We start from the raw sequence: 26376 nt of genomic DNA, 5'->3' as shown, positions 1-26376 counted from the left end.
AGTTTTAGTGTTTTGATTGTGTGGTTACAAAGAAACATGTTTAGAAAGAATGCTAGACTGTTCTCCACAATTGAAAAAGGTGGTCTTGCGACGCCTTTGTGGTCAGATAGTGAATTTAAGTCATTGTTAGGAGAGCACATGGACTCAATTGTGACTGAGTCAGTCAGATTGTATTTGACAAAGAAATATGAGATCCATCCAGAGAAGACTTGGTCGATTGATGAATGTAAAAAAGTTTTAGGAGCATGTATTCGCAAGAACAATGTGAAAGGCATTATTTGTTGTCATAGAGAATTTGGTTTAGCGCTAGCTAGACAACAGTGTCAGCGTATCTCAGAGCTAGAGAAACAGAACAAAGAGTTCAGTGCTAGGGTAGCATCTTTGACAAAGAAATTGAACCGCAACAAAGCTGCAGAGAAAACTGATGTGAATGAAGTTAGTCAGACTGATAACACTTATCCTGACTTACAAACTTTGTTTGAAACAGATGTAGCTATCCAAACAGTAACTGATGTGCCTGACAATTCAGTGAAGGTATGTGGTGCAAGGAAAAGATCTGGGATTGAAAGTGTTCCTCATAACTCTGTTGAACAAGTACAAACTATAGCTAAAGGACTAGCACCTAAAGACATAGAAAGATTATCCCAGAGCTTACCCTCAGCATGCACACATTTTTCTGAATTTAGAAGGACATTGTTATGCAAAATGTGTCTCTACGACATGTTGTAAACAGAAGTCACACAGCTGATGTCACAAATTCTAACTGAATCTGAATTCAACAGTTTTGAGTCTGCTGTTACTTCCGAACTACGACATGTCAGTAAAGGCGATATGAGAGAAGGTGTTTTGAAAATTCTAAAGAATATCATGGGACCCAAAGTAGACTGGTCCAAAATCACTAACTGTGTGCAAAGGAAAGAAGAAAATGTCAGCGAATACACTGAAAGATTTTGTCAGTCAGCTATAACTTACAGTGGAATAGTTGATGATTCTGAATGTGTTTTAGATGACCAGGGAGCTTTTGTTCGCGTCTGGTCAGATGGTCTTTTAGCCGAGTACAGAAAAGCATTGCCATTCCTAGATCTAACTTGGTCTAACAATACTCTCAGAAGTAACCTAGAAAGGTTAGCTACATGGGAAAGAGATGCGGATGTTAAGGCAAAAGTAAGAGTAGCAGCAGCTACGTTTAGCACAAGAAATCAAGACAACAGATGGCCTAAGAGAGAAGGCAAATGTAACTACTGTGAAAAATCAGGTCACTGGGAGAAAGAGTGTTGGAAGAAGTTGCAAGATAGTAAAAGAAATGCTATGCATAATTCTGTTCCTTCTCAGCCAGCCTACAATCCTGAAGTAGTTCCGCCAGGGTACACTGAAACTTTAGGACAGCTTGCTCAGGCTCTTCTAAAAGCACAAAAAGAACAGGCAAAAAACTAATTGTTGGGGCTGTGAGTAGCTACCTTTCCCCTGTAATCCGTCACAATAACAATAACATTTTTGTGAACGGTAGCAAACAAGAGAAAGAGTTTGACTTTTTGCTTGATACAGGTGCAGAATTTACAGTAATCCCTACAAAATTGGCTGAAGGTTTAAACAATGATCCAGCCCTTCAGGCTTCATCAGGAATGGTGTTAGGACAGACTGTAAACGTAAGATGCCCTCATGCAGTGTCCGCACTATTGAATCAAGCAAAAGTCACCTCTGTCACCTCTTCTCGTTGGGGAAATTGGTTAACAACCCTCACAGCCCCGAACATTGTTTTACAGCGTGCACCTGTCACGAACCCATCCTCATGTATGATGTCTGCAATGACTGAAGTTTTGTTAGAGGATGAAGGAGAAATGACTCACGATTGTGTTACGCTCACATACGCAGCTTCAAGTGAAATAGCAGAAACTCCCATTGAGAATGCAGAATTGGAGTTGTTTGTTGATGGTTCAATCATTGATAACCCCATAAAGGCAGTACAGAGTGCCAGAGAGAGTGTCGAGTCGTGTTGGCAGATGCCACCAGAAGGTGGACACACGATCATCCCAGGTCAGTGGGTGATGATAAAGTCATTCAAAAACAAGCCCTTAGAGCCTAAGTGGCAAGTACCACATCAAGTGATGTTGATAACAGCAGCTGCAGTGTTGTGTCAGGGAAGGAAAGCTTGGACGCATGTGTCACACTGTAAAGTTGTTCCCCCACCGACAGGGATAGGTTAGGACACACGGACCAGTGAGGAGCCCAGGAAAGAACCGAATGCAACAGGCATCGGGGGCCAATCCTGCGGTGAAGATTCCCTCATAGGCTTTCCCCTACCCACTAGTCCATCCTTACCTCACTGTTCTTTAGGTGTCGCAGGAATTAAGACATAGGGAAAGAAGGAACAACAATAGCAGACTCAGATTGAACAGAGGAAACAACCCCAATGTTTGCAGTCTTTTAGAACAAATACTGCTCTGCTCTCTTTTGTTTTCTTTCTTACTCTGTGCAGATACCACTTGATGGCTGTCCCCAGATCGATACACACCGACTTCCTTACCTGCGTATGAAGCCACAACCTCTAGAGGACAACTAGACTCACTACCGAGCCAACTGTCATATAAAAAAAAATACACAACGCAGAGAATCACCTACGGGAACTTCAGTCATCTATCAACATGATCAAGATTGCCTTGCTACTAATCATCATGGACATCGCACAAAGTGTAGACTCCAGAAACAACATATTCTTAGAGCTTATGAATATGTCAAGAAATGCCATGTTTGCTGGAAAGAATGTCTGCATGCCACACCCACCTTCAGGAGAAGCAAGAATCCCATGGGTGGCATATGATGGGAGGAACTTCTGGTCTACAACATCCTACCCAGTCAATTCAACGGCAGGGTAACCCTGGTTTTCTACATAATTCAGCTCCAACCTCAAACCAGAAGATGGCTGCATTCAAGGACTCACTTATGCACAAACATGGTGGTCAAGTACTCTTGAACAAAATCCAACAAGACATTCTTGATCTTTAAGCAAAATTACATCAGATGACTGAAGATAATTCTTCATGGTTCAGAAACCTGTAAGGTTAACAAATGACTCACAATGACTGTTCCAATCACAAAAGAACATTACCCGTAAGAACTACACGGACCCTAGTGGCATGTTTGTTTCTGTGTCAGCATGTCATTCGTCACTACAGACAATCAACACAGAGCAAGTGATATGTGCCTGTAACTTTTTCAAGTTACATGAATTGAAGATGGGGCTTATGCTAACAAACATAAGCTATAGAATGGACTTATAAAGGTTTAAATTTGTATTATGTGAGAGTTATTAGAACTCTCAAAGGGGGGACTGTGGGATTACAAATTTATAAATTGTTATATCAAGGTTCCAATGTAATAGTATACTAACAGTTTGTTATGTACATAATGCTTTACAGTTTGGAGGTTTCAGGTTGACTACATTCTAAGGAGATCAAGCTAATCAGTCTTTTGTCTTTATGCACTTCCTGATCTATAAGCAACATTGTCAGAGTGATCACATTTGCATCTATTCGTCTGATTGGTACTGTTATGCTGATAGGATTTGGATTGGTGGTTTGATTGGCACTGTTATGCTGATAGGATTAGGACTGGTGACCTGGAAATGTATGGGGTGTGTCCCTTTTACCTAAACAACATGTGCATTCCTTTGTTTAGATTGTCTCCTCCTCTACTGTGTAAATCCCTCCCCCTGAAATGTGGATAAATTACAATGTATACTGTTTAGAATTAGACTTGGACGACCGCAGCCACAGACGGCACGTGTGTTTCTCAATAAAGAGGAACGCCTGCCCGAAAGATATACCCAAGCTCTCCTGGTCTTCACTTCTGAGTTTCCAACAATTACCAGCGTCACATTACTAACCAGACTTATTTGTGTGACCCTTGGCTTAATAATGGGGAGTTGACTCCAAAAGAGTCGATTCCTCAACTCTGAATAGCCCCAGAGTCGGGGACGACTCCAATACAGGAATCGACTCTCGGTGTCGACTCTGTTGCTGTGTCGGAAATCGCTCATTTACTGATTGTTTACTGAATCTCTCATCTAAAGTGCATGGTAGTGCAATATAAGCAAAGAATGAATGAAATGAAGCGAGCGATGTAATTCACTGCGCCAGAGCTCTTACAAAAAATTACTGCAGTTTTTTTTTTTTTTAAGTAATACTGCAGTTTTTGTTACACGTAGAAAAATGCAGTTTTTTGGACACAAAATATTGCAGTATAGCAACTACAACTGCAGTATTTCTGCAATTACTACAATAATACTGCAGTATTTCTGCAATGCATATGAAGTATTACTACAATAATACTGCACTATTTCTGCAATGCATATGAAGTTTTACTACAATAATACTGCAGTATTTCTGCAATGCATATGAAGTATTACTACAATAATACTGCACTATTTCTGCAATGCATATGAAGTTTTACTACAATAATACTGCAGTATTTCTGCAATGCATATGAAGTATTACTACAATAATACTGCAGTATTTCTGCAATGCATATGAAGTTTTACTACAATAATACTGCAGTATTTCTGCAATGCATATGAAGTATTACTACAATAATACTGCAGCATTACTGCAATGCATATGAAGTATTACTACAATAATACTGCAGTATTTCTGCAATGCATATGAAGTATTATTACAATAATACTGCAGTATTTCTGCAATGCATATGAAGTATTACTACAATAATACTGCAGTATTTCTGCAATACATATGAAGTATTACATTTACATTTACATTTATGCATTTGGCAGATGCTTTTATCCAAAGCGACTTACATTGCATTCAAGGCACACATTTTTTTACTACATTACTGTATTACTACATGTATTACTACAATAATACTGCAATATAACTGGTAGTACAGCAATACATAATACAACTAAAGTAAAATTACAATACTGCTGAAGTGCTGTGCAACATACAGTAAATACAGTACAAATACAAACGGAATATCCAGAATATTAAGTTTTATTTTTACTACAGCAAAGCAACAATAAATGTGATTTGACTTTTTTTTTAACTTTAAATAAATAAGAGACTGGGAGTTATACTAAATGTATTTAAAGTGTTTATTTGCAAATGACTCCTCTATTTCCCATTTCTTCCCACATTAATCAGGGATGTCGCGGTTTTTAAACAGCTTGTCCTCATTGTTGAACTTGGTCCTTATGACTGCCTTTATATCAGATGTGGACACGCTGAATTTCTTTTAGATGTAGTCTGAAGAGAAGAAAAAAAAAATCAGTTTCAGTTACAGTCTTCAACAAAGGTATATAGTATGCTTGCTATATGTATGTCCACTTTTCCTTTTACATTTCAATTCTTTACATTTCAATACTAATAAAACAATAAAAGAAACGCTTACATTTTTTTTAATAAGTAAAGAATTGTTGATTAAACTGTATAAATATGTAAAACAGCTTTAGTATTGTTTAAACCATTTTCAGATGCTAAACACGTTATATTTTGAATATCAAAAAGATGACCCATATTGGATACATTTGATTTAAGTTTTAATACTTCTCCAGTGACTGTCAGACATTAAGCAGGACATTATCCCAGATAACCTAAAAACAACAAATTCAGTTATTTAAATAAAAAGTAGAGTTACAACACCAGAAATCATAATTTTCCTGTGATATAAATACTCTTTCAATGATTTCATCATGCTTTCTGTTTTATATATACCAAATTAAATGTACATGTGGTATTTGTTCTATATGTGATCTTAATGAGGCCACTTCCCCCATGATTTTTATGGTAATAATGTATTCCATTTGGGTAAAACTTTCTTTGAAGCCTGCATTTATAATGCATCAAAAGGATATTCTTAATGTATTGTAATACATGCATAATGCCTTATAAACAACCTTATAATATGTTGTATCATCTCATAAATAACCACAAAAAAGCAAGAATTATTACTGTTGTTATGGTTATTTATGAGATGATACAACACATTATAGGGTTGTTTATAAGGCATTATGCATGTATTAAAATGAATACCCTTATGATACATTATAAATGGAGGCTTCATCTGGGGTTATAATGCAATGTACTCTTAAAAGTTATAACCACAAACATGTACATATTATTATGTATTGTACCTATTGTTATGATTATTTATCAGATGATACAACATATAAGGTTGTTTATAATGGATAAGAATACTATTAATAATTCATTATAAATACAGGCTTCAAATAAAGTTTTACCACTTTACTTTTAAAGCCTTTATGTATAATGCATAATAAAGGTATTCATAAAGTACATTATAATGTATTATATATTTTCATAAATAATTGTGACTAAAGTGAAATGCATTATAATATTTGCACATTTGTTGCATAATTATCCTGAATATGAACCATATACCACATTAAAGCTGAGATTCTCCCATTTTCAGTGATATATGACACATTTATGGGAAAATTCTTAAAATTTTGTAAAACAGGCCTATTTATTATGATGCGTATGTCCAAAAAGCACAAAAACATTCAAACGAATTGGGGGTACAGGAGCTTGATTGTAGCAACAATTACCAAGTCAATTTATTGAAATTATTTGTAGAACTTTATTAATAAAATTAAATATCCATGGAAAAAGTCATTGATATATAAATTAATTAATATATTACATTTCAGTAGAAAATCTCTAACTTAAATTATTTTACTGGGCTACTACAGTCCCTGACAAAAGTATTGTCGCTTATCTATTTTCTAGAAATACCTGATATTAACCTGACTTTTAATTAATTAATTGGTGTTAGAAATAGCTCATTTAAAAAACTGAAAACCCTCCCAAATGATGTTTAATGCACTGAAATAAATAATGTTCACAGAAAAAATATTTATCATTTAATCAAGACAGAAAGGTCAAATTTTGGCAAGACAAAAGTTTTGTCGCCTATACAGAAATTGAACAAATTTACTGCAAATACAAAAATGTCAGCAAATTTGTGAGATCCAAATGTAATATCTTGTATGACTTCCATGAGCTTGAAGGACTGCATCCATGCGGTTTGGCAAGGATTCATACAATTTATTGATGAAGTCATCAGGAATACACTGTAAAAAATTGTGTCGTAAAATAACGGTAATCTACTGGCAGCTGTGGTGCCAGCAATGTACTGTTAATTTACAGCCCTCTACTGTTTATATACAGCTCTCCTTTTTTACAGTATTTTACCGTAATAATACCATGAAAGGTAACTTTTCATTTGGAAAACTGATCGCTTCAAACAGTTCTCATTTTAAAACTAGTATTTATAGGTGTTTGTATCGTAAAACTTAATTTGAGTCCTTTCACATGTGTAAGGTGTAGTAGTGAAAGAATTTAGAAACATGACTTTAACTTCAATCTTTGCGGTTCATTGTGAGCAATAGCACATACGCATGTGATAAATTACTCAACAAACAGCTCATAACTGCATCAGCAAACACAGTCACTGCCGTTAAATAAAGCATCAGGCAGCATATCATCAATGTTTCTCTGCTCATCCTGGACTGAAGCACAGGCTCTACTCTTCAGCACAACGGTAACCCACAAAACTAATGAATTCAACTGAAAGATCTCTTCTATATCATCTTGTGCAACAACACATAAACACAGGTCATTTTAATATTTACTCTCCTTATCAGTTACTGACGTTGCACAACTTTTTTCTATTAACTTGCACTAATATTTCAGTGAAAATATCTTGATTCATCTGGTAAATTTGACTATTACATTTTACAGTATATTAATGTTTTTCTTTGATTTAACGGTAATCTACTGGCAGCTCTGGTTGCCAGTAAAGTGCCATTTTTTTACAGTAGTTTTCCGTAAATTAATTTACAGTTTCTTACTGCTATTTTACGGTTCCCTCTGTGGGTTTTTTCATCTAACCCCTTTAACCCTTTTAACCCCACAGCAAAATCTTCAGTTTTAAATGAACACTGAAGAGTGTACACACTACAGAGTGTTAAGCCTAGTTCAGACTGCATGATTTTCAAACTCGTCGGGTCTCTGCTCTATTCACACTGCATGACTATCTGGGGTATCATTCAGTCACTGCTGTGTTCACACTGCACGATGGTTTGACGACAGAGGAGTTCACACTGCATGACTGAGCAAGAGGAAGAATCGCCGACAACTCTCTCGCTCTCCGGTGTGCAAACTACGTTTCCCAAACACACGTGCAATGTGACAAGTAAACAACGCGAGATCACACGTGCGTCAGACCGGAGTTCTCGCGCGAGACTTGGAATTGTTATTAAAAATGATAAACTGCACAAAGTTTGCTTCAAATTGTATGTGCGCTGATTTGTGGAGAAAAAGAAAAAAAGATTATGGCGGAAGAAATTGTTGGAGAGACAGAGGGAGCCAGGATTTTGTTCTGCAAAGACAGTTTGAGGTAAATAAATAATTATTTAATGTGCTGCTGCTGTGGCTGGACGTGCAAATGTTTGGCCTTTGTTTCTGTTTGATAGAATTGTAAATATATCTATTAAAATACTGAAATTCTGCTTTATAACTCCTCCCTGAACCTCCTGCTGCCCTGTATCTCACTCTCTCATTGGCTGTCGGTGTAATTTTCAGTCAGAACGCTGTTCACACGGCAGGAGTTTGAATCGCCGACAGGTCCAGATATTTAGCATGCCAAATATCTCACCGGCGTCGGCGATTCTCTCTGATCGTGTCTTTGATAATTCATACTGCGTGATTGTCACTCGCGTGCACGAGCACCGATTTGCCTGTGATCTCGGGCATTTGTCGAGACACCCCTCGCTGCAGCCTGTAGCACGATGACGTTGCTGGATCAGATCCAATACGTACTGGATGGTGGATCGTTATGACAATGTCATTCATACCGATCTCTGGGTTAATTTATAATGTGTATGCGCTAGTCATAATGTATGATCATTATTGTATATAGATGATGTTCTAAACTGTGTAGTTGTAGAACTGATAAATAGTATTAAGTAATTATTGATTAATAAATCATCTTTTCATAAATGTGATACTTAAATTATCCTAGTTTCGCTGTGCATGCATGCAAAACAGTTAATTTTTTATATATTCTGATCATACTTGCTGTTGAGTGGAAGGAAAAATTAGTCAAGTAATTGTCTCTGTAATTTTAATCCTCAATGCAACACGATCTGTAAAGAACTTTAAAATACCAGTAGCCTACACATTCAAGGAAAAATGCAAAACGCGTGTCCTGATGGCGTGAGCTTGTTATTAATCATTATTTTTGCGCGAGCGGTTTGAGTATTTATCTATCCAGCAAACTCTCCTGTGCATTCAATGTCCTCAAAACTCTTCTGCGCATGCGTATATGACGTCATCGAATTGTGAATGAAACCACCGCGCATGCGCGTCCTGTACGCGTTGGATCTGATCCAGCAACGTCATCGTGCTACAGGCTGCAGCGAGGACTTCTTGGCGATTTCACAAAACCTGTCGGCGACTCAAAATCGGGGCAAAAATCGGGCAGTGTGAACTAGGCTTTAGAGTAATTGAAGCATTGAGGAAGTTCATGAGATAATTAAGAGATTAATTAAGCGATAACTGAGAACACCTGTTAACAAGAATCACTGAAGGACAGAAAAACACAAGAACTAACTGACTTCAGCCACAGCTTTAGATGAAATCAACTGAAGATAAAAGAAGACATTAAATCTCTGAAGATCTCATCAGAGGATTAAACAACTCCACAAACAGCATTACCAGCTTCACACATTACTAACCAGACTGGCTTTATTTCTGTCAGACGACTACAGAAGCTCTTATTGAGAATTATCAGAACTTTAGGTGTTGATGTTTAATAGAAAATATTTGGTCACCATTATCGTGATCAGTGTTTGCTTCAGTTGGGCTCTTGACCCAGTAGTAGGATTCCTGCACACCCGGAGACTGCAGTTTCAGGACTGCAATTCTACCCTCGTTTTTTGTGACAGCACCACCTACAGAACTGGATGATATAGCGGTGTGCTGCAGTTTCATGACCTCAGTTCTATGACCCATGTGGTTTAGTTAGTAGCCTACATAGCATAAAGATATTTAATCTCAGGAGTATATTTTATGTGATTTTTTTTAAAATTCAAAATGCATCAGAGGTTAATTACAAAGTGTGTAATACCTGCTTTGAGTCACAATTTTAAATTTAAGCACATTAATTTACACAAAATAAAATTTTAAAATGTATATCAATCTTTAAAAAAAAGTTGAGTACCTTAAAAATCGTAGTTTCTTGAATTATACTGTATATTGATTAACCTCCTTAACTTTAACTAATTAGTTCATTATCAGGTAAAATAATGATGGAATCAGTATATGCAGTCACTTAATTACAGTCAGATATTTTAAAGATTGTATAGAGGAAAGACAAGACTCAAGAATGTTTGAAGAATATATATTTATGTCATTTTTGCAATAACAACAGCACCAAAAAGATATATATATATATATATATGATTTAACACTTGTGCACTGTTGGAATTGTAGAGAGAGAAAGCCAAACAGAATATTAATGTTACTCATGTCTAATTCCAAACTCCAAATTTGTAAGTATATAAGAGCAATACCCACCAATTGAGACCATGGTGCTATACAGTTGAAGCTGCATACAGTGTGAGGCAACTATTGTAAACATTTCTTACTTAGCTAAATGGATGATGACTGAAAGTCATTATACTAATCTGGTGAACATGGTAGTTTTGATAAATGAGCCATGACACAAAATGAACTGTAGATGATAACATACATTCAATAAAATACTGCACAATTTATAAAAACCAGCAAGTGTTGAAAATACAAATATATATTGTTATAATACCCTTCTATTTGGAAGCGCTCCATCAAAAGAAGACACCACCACTTTCTAATGAAAGCCATGTCCATCTGAAAGATGTGTGACATTGACAGATACTATATAAGCATATACTTATTTTAAAAAAAAACACTGAGACTCTAAAATTAACATGGTAATCCTGCAGTCATTTTCACAGTGATGGCGTGGCAATCCCTAAAAGCAAAAAAAAAAAAAAAAAGGTAACATAGGCTACATGTCAAAAGCCATTGCCATCTCGGTTACATTATGAAATCTACATGATATGCAGAATGGAATATAATAGTATTTGTTTGAAGTAGCTAAATATGCATTTATTAATCACTGCAATATTATGCCCAGTCTTTTCAGTCCAGCTCCAAGGATAATAATAAAAAAAAATTGTGCAAGATTCATACAGAATTATTATTATTTTTTTAATTAAAGGATTCATTTTAATCTTTTTAATCCTTCGCAGCAAAAGTACATACTATAAGAACGTAGCCAAAGTATAAATGGCTGAACTTGCCAAACATTATGCATCATTTAGACAGGCTGATATTGTAGTGCAACCAGGCAGTCAGAGCAGTTATGTAAGAATATTTTATTCTTAACTATGGTAAAACAATGATTATTCAGGAAGTTTCCCCACTAATAAGCTACAGGTAAATCACACACCCTTACACCAATATGCATTTGTCATCTTTTTAAGTTTAATAATGTGCTGGCTAGATGTATTATAGTCATTAAAAATCAAAAAGGATTTATTAAATCATGGCCACGCCACGATCAAGAACATCATACACTCTCAGAAAAAAAGGTACAGTGCCGTCACTGGAGCGGTACCCTAAGGTACAAAAGTGAAAAGGTACATCTTTGTACCTTACTCACCCCTAAATGGTACATATTAGTACCTTAAAAGGTACATATCAGTACTTTAAGAGTGCAATTTAGTACCTTAAAGGTACATAGTAGAACCTTAAAGGTACATATTAGTAGCTTTTTGGTTTTATACCTTAGGGTACCGCCCCAGTGACAGAAATGTACCTTTTTTTCTGACAGTGTAGTAACTAATAAAACTAGCACACAAATTCTTAATTCGTGTGAATTTATTCTTAATTCATAGTTAGCAGCTCACTTTAGTACATTTTGTTTTTCGTTTAAACGTTATAAAATAAAACTTGATTGAATATCGGTACTTACAGTCTGATCAGTGTCCATCGTCCATCTTAAATTAGTGTTTTGGTGATTCAATTCGGTAGGTGGTGCTGTCACAAAAAACTAGGGTCTTAGAACTGGGGTCCTGAAACTGCAGCCTCCGGTTGTGCAGGAATACCCTTCTCTCTTGACCCTGGACTTTGTAATGATAGTCTTTCTTTGTCTGCTATAACTGTGTGTTTCTTAAACACATTTATTGTAGCAAAAAAGACAAGAAAAACAAATGGTCAGAAGTTATTGACTATGTTTTGCTATAATTGTAATAGGATGTTTAGTTTGTTAATCTTGTCCAGTGTTTCTTCCCTAAACGAACCCATTCTTTTAAAAACACACACATTTACTCTTATTTTATGTTATTAAACTGGGACCCTTCTGAAATTATCAACCACTGATTAGGAATTAGTTATGAATGATTTGTAAAGTCATGATTTCAAAAATTAGTTTGCTCTCTGCTGTCATTTAGACTCACATAGACATGAAGAATCAGCATATGAATCTCAACAATGGTGACAATCAATAAAAAAAACGAACAGAGCAACTCTGAATATCATAAAACACTACTTAAAGTCAACACAACAACAGCACCAAAAATAAATGCAAATAGTAAGAATTAAAGAAAATTACCAGGCTATTCAGCAGCATAATTTATTTGTGCCTGAATGCATGCTGGGAGTTTTGAGTGTCACCATGGTTGAGATTCATACGTCGATTCTTGATGTCTATGTGAGTCAGATTGATTCAGATGTTTCGACCACGAGCTGTTACCATGCTCTTCAAATTATCTGGTTGTTGCAACAATGTTGTTATAGGGTAGGGTTCAAGTTTTGCAAAAAAATAAGAATCAACTATATGTTTATAGATAAGACTAGTAAATTATTGGTGAATTAAACTATTATTAAATAGTCAACATAACCAAATCATGGTTTTGTCTCAGCTTTACGTGCTATAACAAATGTATTGAAAACACAGTTACAGCAGCGAGAGAAAAATTAATGTTATTGTGTCAATGTTCAAGAGCCCAACTAAAGCTAACACTGATCATCATAATGGTAACGTCAGAAGAAACAAAAAAACATCATCTGATAATTCTCAATAAGAGCTTCTGTAGACGTCTGACAGAAATAAAGTCAGTCTGGTTAGTAATGTGTGAAGCTGGTAATGCTGTTTGTGGAGTTGTTTAATCCTCTGATGAGATCTTCACAGATTTAATGTCTTCTTTTATCTTCCGTTGATGAAATCATGTTTCTCTTTCCTTCAGTGATAACAGCAGGTGTTCATCAGTGTCTGAATTCACTCTCTTCTTTCCTCTCTCTCTGTCGAGTGGTCTATATCAGTGAACTAGTCTAGGGAATAGTGAATAAGGGGATAGGGAGTGATTTTGAACACAGCCTCTGAGTGTCGACTTTAAGCGGTTTAATTCACAGTATATTACTGTTGGCTATTTTCTCGAAAATGACACATATTACCCAGAATGCATTGTTTTCTACGGTATAGTACTGTTTTAATGGAAAACAGCATTTTACTGTCAAAATGTGGCCGTTTTTTTACAGCATTTTTTTACAGTGTATTTAGTTGTATTTTCAATAACATTCAAGATGACTGTAAAATGAGTGAATGCAACTAAGAAGAACGATGACTGCAGTGGAGGAAATGAGTGAAAAGTCTATTAAGAATTGCCCCGCCTCAACCTTTTGCCCGCCCACCTGTTTTTTGTGTGTGTTTTTTTCCTTTGGCAAAATGGTACTCAAACCAGTCAAGTAATGTTTACTTGGGTTTTCTAAGTAACAAAGGCAGAGCATGTAAACAGTTCAGATTACTAAATTGTTTTAAGTAAATTCTAATTATTGGACATTAAGTAAGTTTACTAAAAAGTCTTAGTAAGAACAGCTGTTGGATTTAACAGTGTCAACATTTAGTACAACACACGCAACATTCTTAAGTACAATGTACTAAACTTGCATAGTTTAGCTATTGCATCCGCCTAAAAGTTCACAATACTCAGTATATTCAAGTTAAATCAACAAATTTTCCAAAATCAGTTAATTTTACAAGTTTTTCTTTAGTAGATTCAACAATTACTTTTTACAGTGCAGTTGCACAGAGTGATTTCAGCTCTTTACAAAGTCTAATGGCATGGTCCTCTGTGTCCACTGACTTTAACATATCATCCACATAGAAGCTTTTTTAAACTGTGCTAGCTGCATCAGCTGAGAAGCACCCTTTGTTATCCTCAGCTGTCCTCTTTAAAGCATAATTTGCACAGCTAGCCGATGATGTTGCACCAAACAGATGTACAATAATTCTGTACTCTTTCAGTGGCTGACGAATGTCCCCATTTGGCCACCAAAGGAAGCGCAAGAAGTTCACATGATGAGATGGGACCTTTACTTGATAGTACATTTTCTCCACATCAGCCATGATAGCGATGTTGTCAAGACGGAAACGGATTAAGACCCCAATTAAGCTGTTTGTAAGCTTAGGACCTTGAATGAGTTCGGTGTTCAGTGAGGCACCCTGATAAGCTGCAGAGCAGTCAAATACCACACGCAAGCTCCCCTTCTTTGGGTGAAACACACCATGGTGTGGAATGTACCACGCTTTTCCATTTTCCTGCATCAACTGGTCTTGGGGTACAGGTTCAGCATATCCGCATGATAGGACTGTTTCCATGAATGCCCTATACTCATTATGAAACTCAAGACTCCTTTGCAACTTTCTTTTTAAAGACAATGCTTGTTGCTCTGCCATGTGATGGTTGTTTGGCATCATAGGATTATCCTTCTTGGATGGCAATGGCAATTGATAATGTCCATCCAAAATTTCAACAGAGCTGTCCATTATCTGCATGAATTTGTGATCTTCTACCGACATTTGTTTCGTCTCCTCAAAAGTCTTTTCTGGGAAATCATGGTTGTATTGCTGATGTAGTGATTTTTACTTTTGTCCACCCAAGGACACTAAGTAAGGTAGTGATTGGTACTCACGTCACTGCTGACGTTGTGAATTTTGGATCACACGTCACTTAAGGTGTGGTTATGAGTACATCAGATGACCACCTTCCCCCCTGTTAGTTTGGGACACTAGTCAAGGCCTTTTACCTTGGCTGTATGAGAACACTCCACACAGGAGGCTGCCCAGTCATTTATAATGAATGTAAAGGGGGGGAGAGTTGGTCAGCTGATTTATCTGAAAGATTGGTGAGATTTCTAACTTGTAGAGCCTTTTCTGCTTTATCAGCACAAGGAAGACACAATTGTAATAAAATAGATTTTATTAACAAAAGATAAACAGAACAATTAACACAACTACTAAATGAATACAATGAATGATAAAGGCATAAAGTGCGTAAAATGTATAAAATACATGTGAGTAAGTTAAGTGTGGCTATAGAAGAGTTACGTTATCTTATGGAAAGATAAACTGTTGTTTCTCTAAAATTAAGGTGAAGAACCTTATTATGTATCAAACAAATAAACGAAAGATTATTTGTTATTAACTAGCATCAGTTATATTACCTCTAATGTAAATTAGAAAATCATATACTGATAATATACAACAATGCCAAGGTCTCTAGAAAGAGGTTTGGATAAGTGATATTTACGTTCCACGTGGTTGAGTAAGCAGTCCGATGGTGATGACTTCTTCCAATGGTTTTGCTGGGAGACAATGCAGTGAAGAAAGGAGCTGGAATCTGTTTCAACAGCCTTGAACATGAAGATCTGTGGGATGCTGATCTCCTGGGGCACCAAAGGGTCCTAAAATCTGGAACACGCAGATGAGGCCCTGAAGTAGGTGCAGAAGGTCCTTAATCTGGAACACGCAGACAAAGGAACCTTGAAGTAAAGGTTTGCTCTCCTGAGCTTAACCTTGTTGCAAATGTCTCTGTGTGTCTTCTGCCTCTTTGGACCAGACACTCAGAAGTTGGTCAATCTGCTCTGTTCTCTTTAGCATGGAGACTCGGGACGTGCTGTAGTCGTCTCGCTGGACTAAAACTCTGAACGTAGTGTTGGTTAATGTCTCTTTCCTCACAGGCTGGAGGCTCAGAACGTTGTCGTATCTGTCACTGCCTCACAAGCTGTAGATTCAGATCCTCGGATCTTGTGTTGTCTCTCTGGTTAAACCAGAGGCTCAGAACTTGGTTGCTCTGTTACAGTCTAATCCTCGGCGGACAGACTCAGAACTTGGTGAACTGTTTGTCTCTCGGATGTGGAGACTCAGAACCTGGTGAACTGTTTGTCTCTCGGATGTGGAGACTCAGAACCTGGTTGCTCTGTTACAGTCTAATCCTCAGAGGACAGACTCAGAACAAGGTGAACTGTTTGTCTCTCACATGGAGAAGACTCAGAACCTGATTGCTCTGTCACAGTCTAATCCTCAGCGGACAGACTCAGAACTTGGTGAACTGTTTGTCTCTCGGATGTGGAGACTCAGAACCTGGTTGCTCTGTCACAGTCTAATCCTCAAGGGACAGACTCAGAACTTGGTGAACTGTTTGTCTCTCGGATGTGGAGACTCAGAACCTGGTTGCTCTGTCACAGTCTAATCCTCAAGGGACAGACTCAGAACTTGGTGAACTGTTTGTCTCTCGCATGGAGGAGACTCAGAAACTGGTTGCTCTGTCACAGTCTAATCCTCGGCAGACAGACTCAGAACAAGGAGTGTCTATTGAAAGGGTACCTTTATCCTTTTCCGAATAGGAGGAGATTGCAATTTGGCGCTTCTCCATTCCAGTGTTGCTATTGGCTGCTGGCATCAGAGAGGGCACACAGTGTGGCCCACCCTTCTTTCCCCTGTGGAACTCATTTGCATACTGTACACAGTTAGAAGTCTTTAAAGGGTCTTTAAAGTTCATCAATGCATTTCTCACTTTCCAAACCACCATCAGAATACCCTTGGCAATATACTAAACGCATAGACACCAAACATGATGGAAAAAGATTGAACTGTCATGTGTTTATTCATTTGTTCATTAACAGCTGAATTTGTGGAAGATGTTGCCTTACAAATAGCTGTCACTGAAAATACTTATTTCTCTGAATAAGTATGAGATGGATATGTGTAGTTTACATCAGTCTTAAGGTTTCCAAACATAGTTGTGAATGGATTTGGATGGATCAGTTTTGGTCTTTCTTTGTTTCACCCACTATTGCTGAAGTCCTGAGGAATGTTTATGGCCGTCACAAATCAGGTCATTAGGGATCCATCTCTAGATGGGTGAAGGGCAGAAACTGCATGTGGACCAATGAGAAGTCTTGTCCTTCCTGGGCTTGGTACTAGAGGTCTTCTTCTTGCCCTCAAAGAGGTGTCTGGATGTTGTCCAAGCATCTTTATCTGATGGGTTGGACATCTTGTTTGTGCTAGTCCAACAATATCCAATCAAAATGGAGCAAACCTTTGTCCACTGTTATGGGCAAAGAGGGGCCCGGCCATAAACTGGGCCCTGGAATTCTGGTGTCCACTACATACCCCCCTGATCGGCTTGATCGAGGACCTGAAGTCGTTGATCTGGGCGATGCACTGAAAGGGAACAGCAGGAACAAAACACACACACCTCACCTCTCCCTTTTAACCAATGGCATTGGAAATAAAATTTGGCTCAATATGTTCTTTACAGAGTTAAATGAGCCAAATAAAAGGTTTGGTAGAATAATTTCTAAACAGGTTAGAAGCTTTCTAGAGAAGGTACCTATGTGTGGATGAAAATTACATTTCCTAAATTTAGCTTAAACAGCTTAGAATATCAAAAGAGTATTCGTTGTGAGTGTAAACACTTGAAATGTTTGATCAGAATTAGCAGGAAACCAATTATTTAAATGTCTAGATTGACATAATTTGGTATAGCACTATCCAAGCTGTAAGCTAAGTGCACCCGCTTGGTTTACTTGCATTGCCTGATTAACAGAATCCTCAACTAGTTCACCTGGTACCACCAATGACAAGATTTTATCTTTCATCGCCTTATCAGGAGCAAAGCTCACAAGTAATAATTGCATTATTATACAGACTTATTAATGGGAGTAGTCAGGTTGTATGACATCCATTATCTTGGCTATGCTAGAAGCTCAAGAGGCTGTATGTTGACCAGTACTGGGGGTTGGGAATTTGATTGCTCTGCCTGACGTTTGCAGCTTCCTCTGGAAGGCTGTTCCACAGGTCTAATCCATTATCTCTTATTTTTGGAGGTCTCCTATAAGGAAGTTTAAATGGCTGGAACAGAGAACAAATTATCTAACCCTGGCTGAGATCTGCAATATTTTACTGTACGAGTGGCCAGTGAATTAGTTGATTGGAAATATCATAGGAGGCTTTGACCCCCCTTTCATGACATCCAAAGGGATTGTCATGGGCATACAAAATCATAACCTTGCGATTTATAGATTTTGACTGAAAAGTCTAAACTGTAGCAAAACTAAAATGAAAATTTATAAACCCTTCTTAGGCTGAAGTTGAAGTTTAAAAGGTAACAGGGACTTGATGTCTGCTGAATCTGAAAGACCCTGTTCAGTTATGGGCTACTGCTCTCTCCCCTGACTCTTGTCCACAGTCTGAGATGTTAGGTGGAGGGGGAGGGCCCTGACCTGATCATGCTTAGAAGACCAAGTCTCTGTCAGTGGAGTGGTACTCCTCTGACTTGAGGTCTTTGAGGGCTTTAAGAAGTATGTGCTGGATCTCTGCTAAGTTCTCAGCATCCTTACATTCAGTCCCTCTAGATTTCCAATTCTGACCTCTCTGTTTTTGGCCATTCTCAGAGTTATCTCTACTCTTCTTCTGTCCTTGCAATCAATCCTCCCACTGCCACTGCTTGCTCTCCTTTCTGGGGGCATACCTTTGATTTTTATGACCCCTGTAACCTGAGAGTTTAGGGCTCTGGGAGCTCTGCTGGAAATTGCTGCAATGGACTAATCTGTTTTGGGGAAGTTCTGACTCTACCATATGAATGGGAGTCTTACAGTCATGTCTAGATTCAAGCACAGATGAACTCGGCTGCCTGTCTTGTCTGTCTGAGCCTTCCTTCCCACTGTCCCAGGCTCGCATGGCAAGCTGCCTCAGTTCTCCTGCAGACATATTTTCAACATCTACCAGGAGTATGAGTGGTTTTCTAACAGTAGGGTAAAGATTACTTACAAACAGACTCTTAAACATAACATCCTCCTCTGCCTTGGGGTCATCTTTGCCAGCAAAATACATTTTCCTTAAGCGCTCATAGTACTCTCTGGGAGACTCATGGCGGCCTTGCTTAATTCGGAAAGCTGAGAGACGAGAGGCAGATGGGTTCTGATATAGAGTATACTCTACCAGAAGAGCTTTACACAATTTGTCATAATTGTTAGCAATATCTGGGCTTTGTCTATCCATGAAGCCATGGACAATCTGTGATGTGGTCTTTCTCAGAAGAAAGACTTTGTCAGTCGTGCTGGCTTCAGGAAAGTATGTCAAGGCTGCATTTACATCCTTTAAATACAACTCTATGTTGTGTTTAGTTGTCTCAGGGTTAAAAACCTCTATGTCACGTGCTAATTCTCTAAGAATATGCAGTCTGTTGCTAGATGGTAGCATGTTAGGAAGCTTAGGTAAGGAGCGGAAAGTTTTAGGAGAGTCACTCACAGTTAGGCTGCTTGAGGCTATGACATCACTGTCCTGATGATGCTTTCTCTGTTCAAAGCTATACAACAGGGGGTCCCTACCAGCTGAATCAAAGGAGCGGGGGTGCACACTTTGTAGTTCAGGTTTCTGCTGGGGGAGGCACTTGACTCTATCCAGTTGACTTATCCTGTCTGTATGCTCAATTTGTTGGAGCTTCTTCAGCTCAGAAATTTTGAGCAATGCTGAACTTAACTCAGCTTTAGTCCTTATCTCACTAGAGCTCAGAGAATTTAACTTCTCTGTCTGTTCTAGCAGGTCATTTTGGGTATGGGCCAACTCTGTCTGCAGAGTGGCCATGTCAGTTTTGACTCTTTTAAGTTCTGCTTCCTGAATCACAGTAATAGACTGTAAGCTTTTTGTCTCAGATGACAATCTACATATTTTAGCTCTTAATCTCAAATTATCCCTATGCAGATCAGCCAGCTCATTTTTGAGTTCCTGGAACAAATCTTTATTCTGTTCTTGAGCAAGGGATATTTTGTCTGTGGCTTGGGTTTGTTGTACAGGCCAATTTAGTGATAGGTTAGAAAGAAGCTTTATTAGTGAAGCGCCCTTTAAGGCCTGGCTCACTGCTTCAGCGGTCATATCAGCCATCTTTATTTAATATATATATATACCTGTGTTGTGTATATATAATAAATAAATATACCACCCAAACCAGCTAAACTCTGAAAGTTTACCACAAGTGTAAGCAGCTCTAAGCCACTACGACAATGAATGTCACACACACTAAGGGGTGAGAATTCTAGCACTTGTCTTCAATTTGTCAGAAGGCACTACCCTTATCTGACACGTTCATAAAAATTCTAAAACAGTATGGTAGACTTAGGTGAACACCATATGCTATTCTTATATTAGCAATTAGTTATAATCAACAATTACAACGTGTGCTACAAAACATTGCAAGCTCTGTGCCACAATACAATTCTATACACTTTGCAACTAATCCTAGTCATAAACCGTACCAAGGAGTTGAGCAGGGAAACAATCAATCAGGCTTAGAGAGAACACTCGTTGCGATGCAATTGATTTCTGACTAGGTGAAAGACTTAGTTTCCTGCTAAAGTTACTTCCTTTTTTATCTTTCAGTGTATTAACTTGTGTTGACAAAACAGAAGGCTCATTTCATTCTAAGTTAGCCCACCCAGGGACGCCAATTATGTAGTGATTTTTACTTTTGTCCACCCAAGGACACTAAGTAAGGTAGTGATTGGTACTCACGTCACTGCTGACGTTGTGAATTTTGGATCACACGTCACTTAAGGTGTGGTTATGAGTACATCAGATGACCACCTTCCCCCCTGTTAGTTTGGGACACTAGTCAAGGCCTTTTACCTTGGCTGTATGAGAACACTCCACACAGGAGGCTGCCCAGTCATTTATAATGAATGTAAAGGGGGGGAGAGTTGGTCAGCTGATTTATCTGAAAGATTGGTGAGATTTCTAACTTGTAGAGCCTTTTCTGCTTTATCAGCACAAGGAAGACACAATTGTAATAAAATAGATTTTATTAACAAAAGATAAACAGAACAATTAACACAACTACTAAATGAATACAATGAATGATAAAGGCATAAAGTGCGTAAAATGTATAAAATACATGTGAGTAAGTTAAGTGTGGCTATAGAAGAGTTACGTTATCTTATGGAAAGATAAACTGTTGTTTCTCTAAAATTAAGGTGAAGAACCTTATTATGTATCAAACAAATAAACGAAAGATTATTTGTTATTAACTAGCATCAGTTATATTACCTCTAATGTAAATTAGAAAATCATATACTGATAATATACAACAATGCCAAGGTCTCTAGAAAGAGGTTTGGATAAGTGATATTTACGTTCCACGTGGTTGAGTAAGCAGTCCGATGGTGATGACTTCTTCCAATGGTTTTGCTGGGAGACAATGCAGTGAAGAAAGGAGCTGGAATCTGTTTCAACAGCCTTGAACATGAAGATCTGTGGGATGCTGATCTCCTGGGGCACCAAAGGGTCCTAAAATCTGGAACACGCAGATGAGGCCCTGAAGTAGGTGCAGAAGGTCCTTAATCTGGAACACGCAGACAAAGGAACCTTGAAGTAAAGGTTTGCTCTCCTGAGCTTAACCTTGTTGCAAATGTCTCTGTGTGTCTTCTGCCTCTTTGGACCAGACACTCAGAAGTTGGTCAATCTGCTCTGTTCTCTTTAGCATGGAGACTCGGGACGTGCTGTAGTCGTCTCGCTGGACTAAAACTCTGAACGTAGTGTTGGTTAATGTCTCTTTCCTCACAGGCTGGAGGCTCAGAACGTTGTCGTATCTGTCACTGCCTCACAAGCTGTAGATTCAGATCCTCGGATCTTGTGTTGTCTCTCTGGTTAAACCAGAGGCTCAGAACTTGGTTGCTCTGTTACAGTCTAATCCTCGGCGGACAGACTCAGAACTTGGTGAACTGTTTGTCTCTCGGATGTGGAGACTCAGAACCTGGTGAACTGTTTGTCTCTCGGATGTGGAGACTCAGAACCTGGTTGCTCTGTTACAGTCTAATCCTCAGAGGACAGACTCAGAACAAGGTGAACTGTTTGTCTCTCACATGGAGAAGACTCAGAACCTGATTGCTCTGTCACAGTCTAATCCTCAGCGGACAGACTCAGAACTTGGTGAACTGTTTGTCTCTCGGATGTGGAGACTCAGAACCTGGTTGCTCTGTCACAGTCTAATCCTCAAGGGACAGACTCAGAACTTGGTGAACTGTTTGTCTCTCGGATGTGGAGACTCAGAACCTGGTTGCTCTGTCACAGTCTAATCCTCAAGGGACAGACTCAGAACTTGGTGAACTGTTTGTCTCTCGCATGGAGGAGACTCAGAAACTGGTTGCTCTGTCACAGTCTAATCCTCGGCAGACAGACTCAGAACAAGGAGTGTCTATTGAAAGGGTACCTTTATCCTTTTCCGAATAGGAGGAGATTGCAATTTGGCGCTTCTCCATTCCAGTGTTGCTATTGGCTGCTGGCATCAGAGAGGGCACACAGTGTGGCCCACCCTTCTTTCCCCTGTGGAACTCATTTGCATACTGTACACAGTTAGAAGTCTTTAAAGGGTCTTTAAAGTTCATCAATGCATTTCTCACTTTCCAAACCACCATCAGAATACCCTTGGCAATATACTAAACGCATAACATGATGACACCAAACATGATGGAAAAAGATTGAACTGTCATGTGTTTATTCATTTGTTCATTAACAGCTGAATTTGTGGAAGATGTTGCCTTACAAATAGCTGTCACTGAAAATACTTATTTCTCTGAATAAGTATGAGATGGATATGTGTAGTTTACATCAGTCTTAAGGTTTCCAAACATAGTTGTGAATGGATTTGGATGGATCAGTTTTGGTCTTTCTTTGTTTCACCCACTATTGCTGAAGTCCTGAGGAATGTTTATGGCCGTCACAAATCAGGTCATTAGGGATCCATCTCTAGATGGGTGAAGGGCAGAAACTGCATGTGGACCAATGAGAAGTCTTGTCCTTCCTGGGCTTGGTACTAGAGGTCTTCTTCTTGCCCTCAAAGAGGTGTCTGGATGTTGTCCAAGCATCTTTATCTGATGGGTTGGACATCTTGTTTGTGCTAGTCCAACAATATCCAATCAAAATGGAGCAAACCTTTGTCCACTGTTATGGGCAAAGAGGGGCCCGGCCATAAACTGGGCCCTGGAATTCTGGTGTCCACTACACTGAATTAAAAGTTCACTCAGGTTTTCAACAGAAATCCGATGTGCATGAACATATTTCTGACCTTGCTTGTTGATGCATGCTTCCTCATTGTGGAGAAGTCCATTCACCACCCAACCTAGCAGTGTTTTAATAGCAAAGGGTCCATTACCCTGGCTATTGATAATTCTCCAAGGTTCCATCACTTTGGGTGCATTAATCCCAATCAGAAGGTCAATTCCAGCATTAATGTTGGGAATATCAATGTCTTGAAGATAAGGCCATTTTCGAATATCTTCTTGTATACACTGTAAAATCCAATTAGTAAACCTTACTTAAAAAAAGCATGCAAACCGATTGCCTTAAAAAAAAAACCAAGTAAAGTGAAATAGGAATAGTATGTAGAACTAACAAGAGCCTGTCTAGTATTGTACACTTACAAGAGAGTACCAGTAACTTAAATCAAATTTGTATCGTATACTTAATCATTTACTTTAGATGTACTTGTCTTAGTATAGACTACTCAGAATTACTATTTTAATCAACTAAATCATTTCAAGTAAAATACACTTTGTGAGTATTCCTAACTCATTTATGAAAGTTGTGCTAAGGTGATGTTTTCTGCATATAACTTGGAATTACTGAGTTTACTTTACTTCAAAGGCAATCCAGTTTACTTGTTAAAACCATGCAAACCGATTGCCTTAAAATTCTCAAGTAAGCTGAACTTAACACTCAATTAAGTAAGCTTAATTGCATCAAGTTTTTCTTACTTAAACCATTCAAGTTGTGTCAACTTAATTCATCTGTGAGCTGAGGAAGTGTACTCCCAGAATGCACTGCAGCACGAATAAATTAATCACAGGGCAATCGTAACTCCGTTTTATTACTTTTGGCTTTATTTTACCATTTTATTTGCTGTCTTTTGTCAGTATAACCCCAATAAAAACAGCAAATTAACTTGTAATGGTTTTATTTATTAAGTGTAAAAAAATAATGTTACCATTGTTGTGTTTTGGATGCTGAATGTTGAATTCTATATGTGACTCAAACATGGTCAATTGTTGGATATTGTCACAAATATAGATGCATTATATTAACACAATTAAAAATTTGTCCGAAGTGTTAGCAATGAAATGTTAAAAGGTCATTAATTGGCATTACATTTATTTATATATATATATATATATATATATATATATATATATATACAAACAGACACACACATATATGCTTATCTAAATACATCTGTCTATATATATATATATATATATAGACAGATGTATTTAGATAAGCATATATGTGTGTGTCTGTTTGTATATATATATACACATACATACATACACTTATTACTTCCCTTTCTTTGAAATCAGATAACTGTGATTTCGTGTTGCGTTGCTGCATCAATAGGAAGAGAATTATAGTAATATAAATTAAGTTCCAAGTGCCCAACCAAAGGGAACACTGATCACCATAATGGTGAGAAATTTTAGGAAATCAACATAAATTTATGAAGTCAGCTTATGTGTCGCTTTCCCAAAGTATTTAGTTGTATTTTTAATAATATTCAAGGTTACTGGAAAATGAGTGAATGCAACTAAGAAGAACGATGACTGCAGAAGTGGAGGAAATGAGGGAACAGTCTATTTAGAATTGCCCCGCCTCAACCTTTTGCCCGCCCACTGTTTTTTTTTTCCTTTGGCAAAATGGTACTCAAACCAGTCAAGTAATGTTTACTTGAGTTTTCTAAGTAACAAAGGCATAGCATGCAAATAGTTCAGATTACTAAATTGTTTTAAGTAAGTTCAACAAATTATTGGACATTAAGTAAAGTTTACTAAAAAAGACTTAGTAAGAACAGCTGTTGGATTTTACAGTGTAGGGATATGTTCCCTGTTGACTGGAATTTCTTGCTGAGTGTAAACTTCAGGTAGCTTTATGAACTCCTTTCCGTCCAAGCTACACACACTTCCAGTCGCTTGACTACCAGGCTGTTAACAAATGTATTTTGCCCCATAGTGCGCAGAAGTATTTGTTGATGTTTTCCATTAGCATTCAAGTTCCTCCTCAGTTGCAGAGGTGTCAAGTAACGAAGTACAAATACTTCGTTACCTTACTTAAGTAGAAATTTTGGGTATCTATACTTTACTGGAGTAAGGTCCAGGTTGTTAGCACGATAACTCGTCGTAGATGTATATTCAAGTGATCGCTATGCTAAAGTGGCATACATACAGTATATATATGGGTCAATGACATGACATGTATTTTTTGTGTCCCAATGATTTATTTTTCTAAACATAATTTTAATAAATACATGTCATATATCAAACTGATCTACAATATCTCCTTTATAAGAAACCTTTTTTATTTTATTGAAATTCAATTGATGTTTTTGAGTTTTGGTGTTTGAAAGACCAAAAATGTCAGGCGGTGCGACTGTCCGAACCTGCAACCAGAGAACAAAACTGCAATAAAAAGGTCAATTTTGTCATTAAAATTCTTAATTGAATAGTTTGGCATGATTTTATGTTAAAGTCATTATAAATGAGGGAAAATGGTGTATCAGTCCTATTTCAAAACTGTTTTAATACTTAAAAAACTTTTGTCCGAAAAATTGACTTCTCCAAATGTCAAGGAGGGCGACCGACATAAAAATGCAATTTTATGCAATGTTCCTTTAAGAAAACCATGTGACAGCATATGACATTACACAAAAGACCCCAGAGGACCCCTTTGATGCAGTAACAAGGTTAGTCACCCTCCCATAAATATTAGATAATTTGACATTTTTGAGTAATGATGAGGTTGATTCAACTTATCATGTCAGGCGGTATGACCGCTGGAAAACTTTGAAAATGTGTTGTTATTATTAAAATATGTATTTGATTAAAAAAAAAAAATATGTATAACCTTGAGCACATGGTCAAACATTTTTATAGGTGTCCAAATTAATGCCTGTTAGATTTTAATTGAGTTTGAAAT

This window comes from Pseudorasbora parva, chromosome 8 (assembly GCF_024679245.1).
Source record: "Pseudorasbora parva isolate DD20220531a chromosome 8, ASM2467924v1, whole genome shotgun sequence".
NCBI classification, from domain to species: domain Eukaryota; kingdom Metazoa; phylum Chordata; class Actinopteri; order Cypriniformes; family Gobionidae; genus Pseudorasbora; species Pseudorasbora parva.
This window is presented reverse-complemented; position numbering follows the sequence as displayed.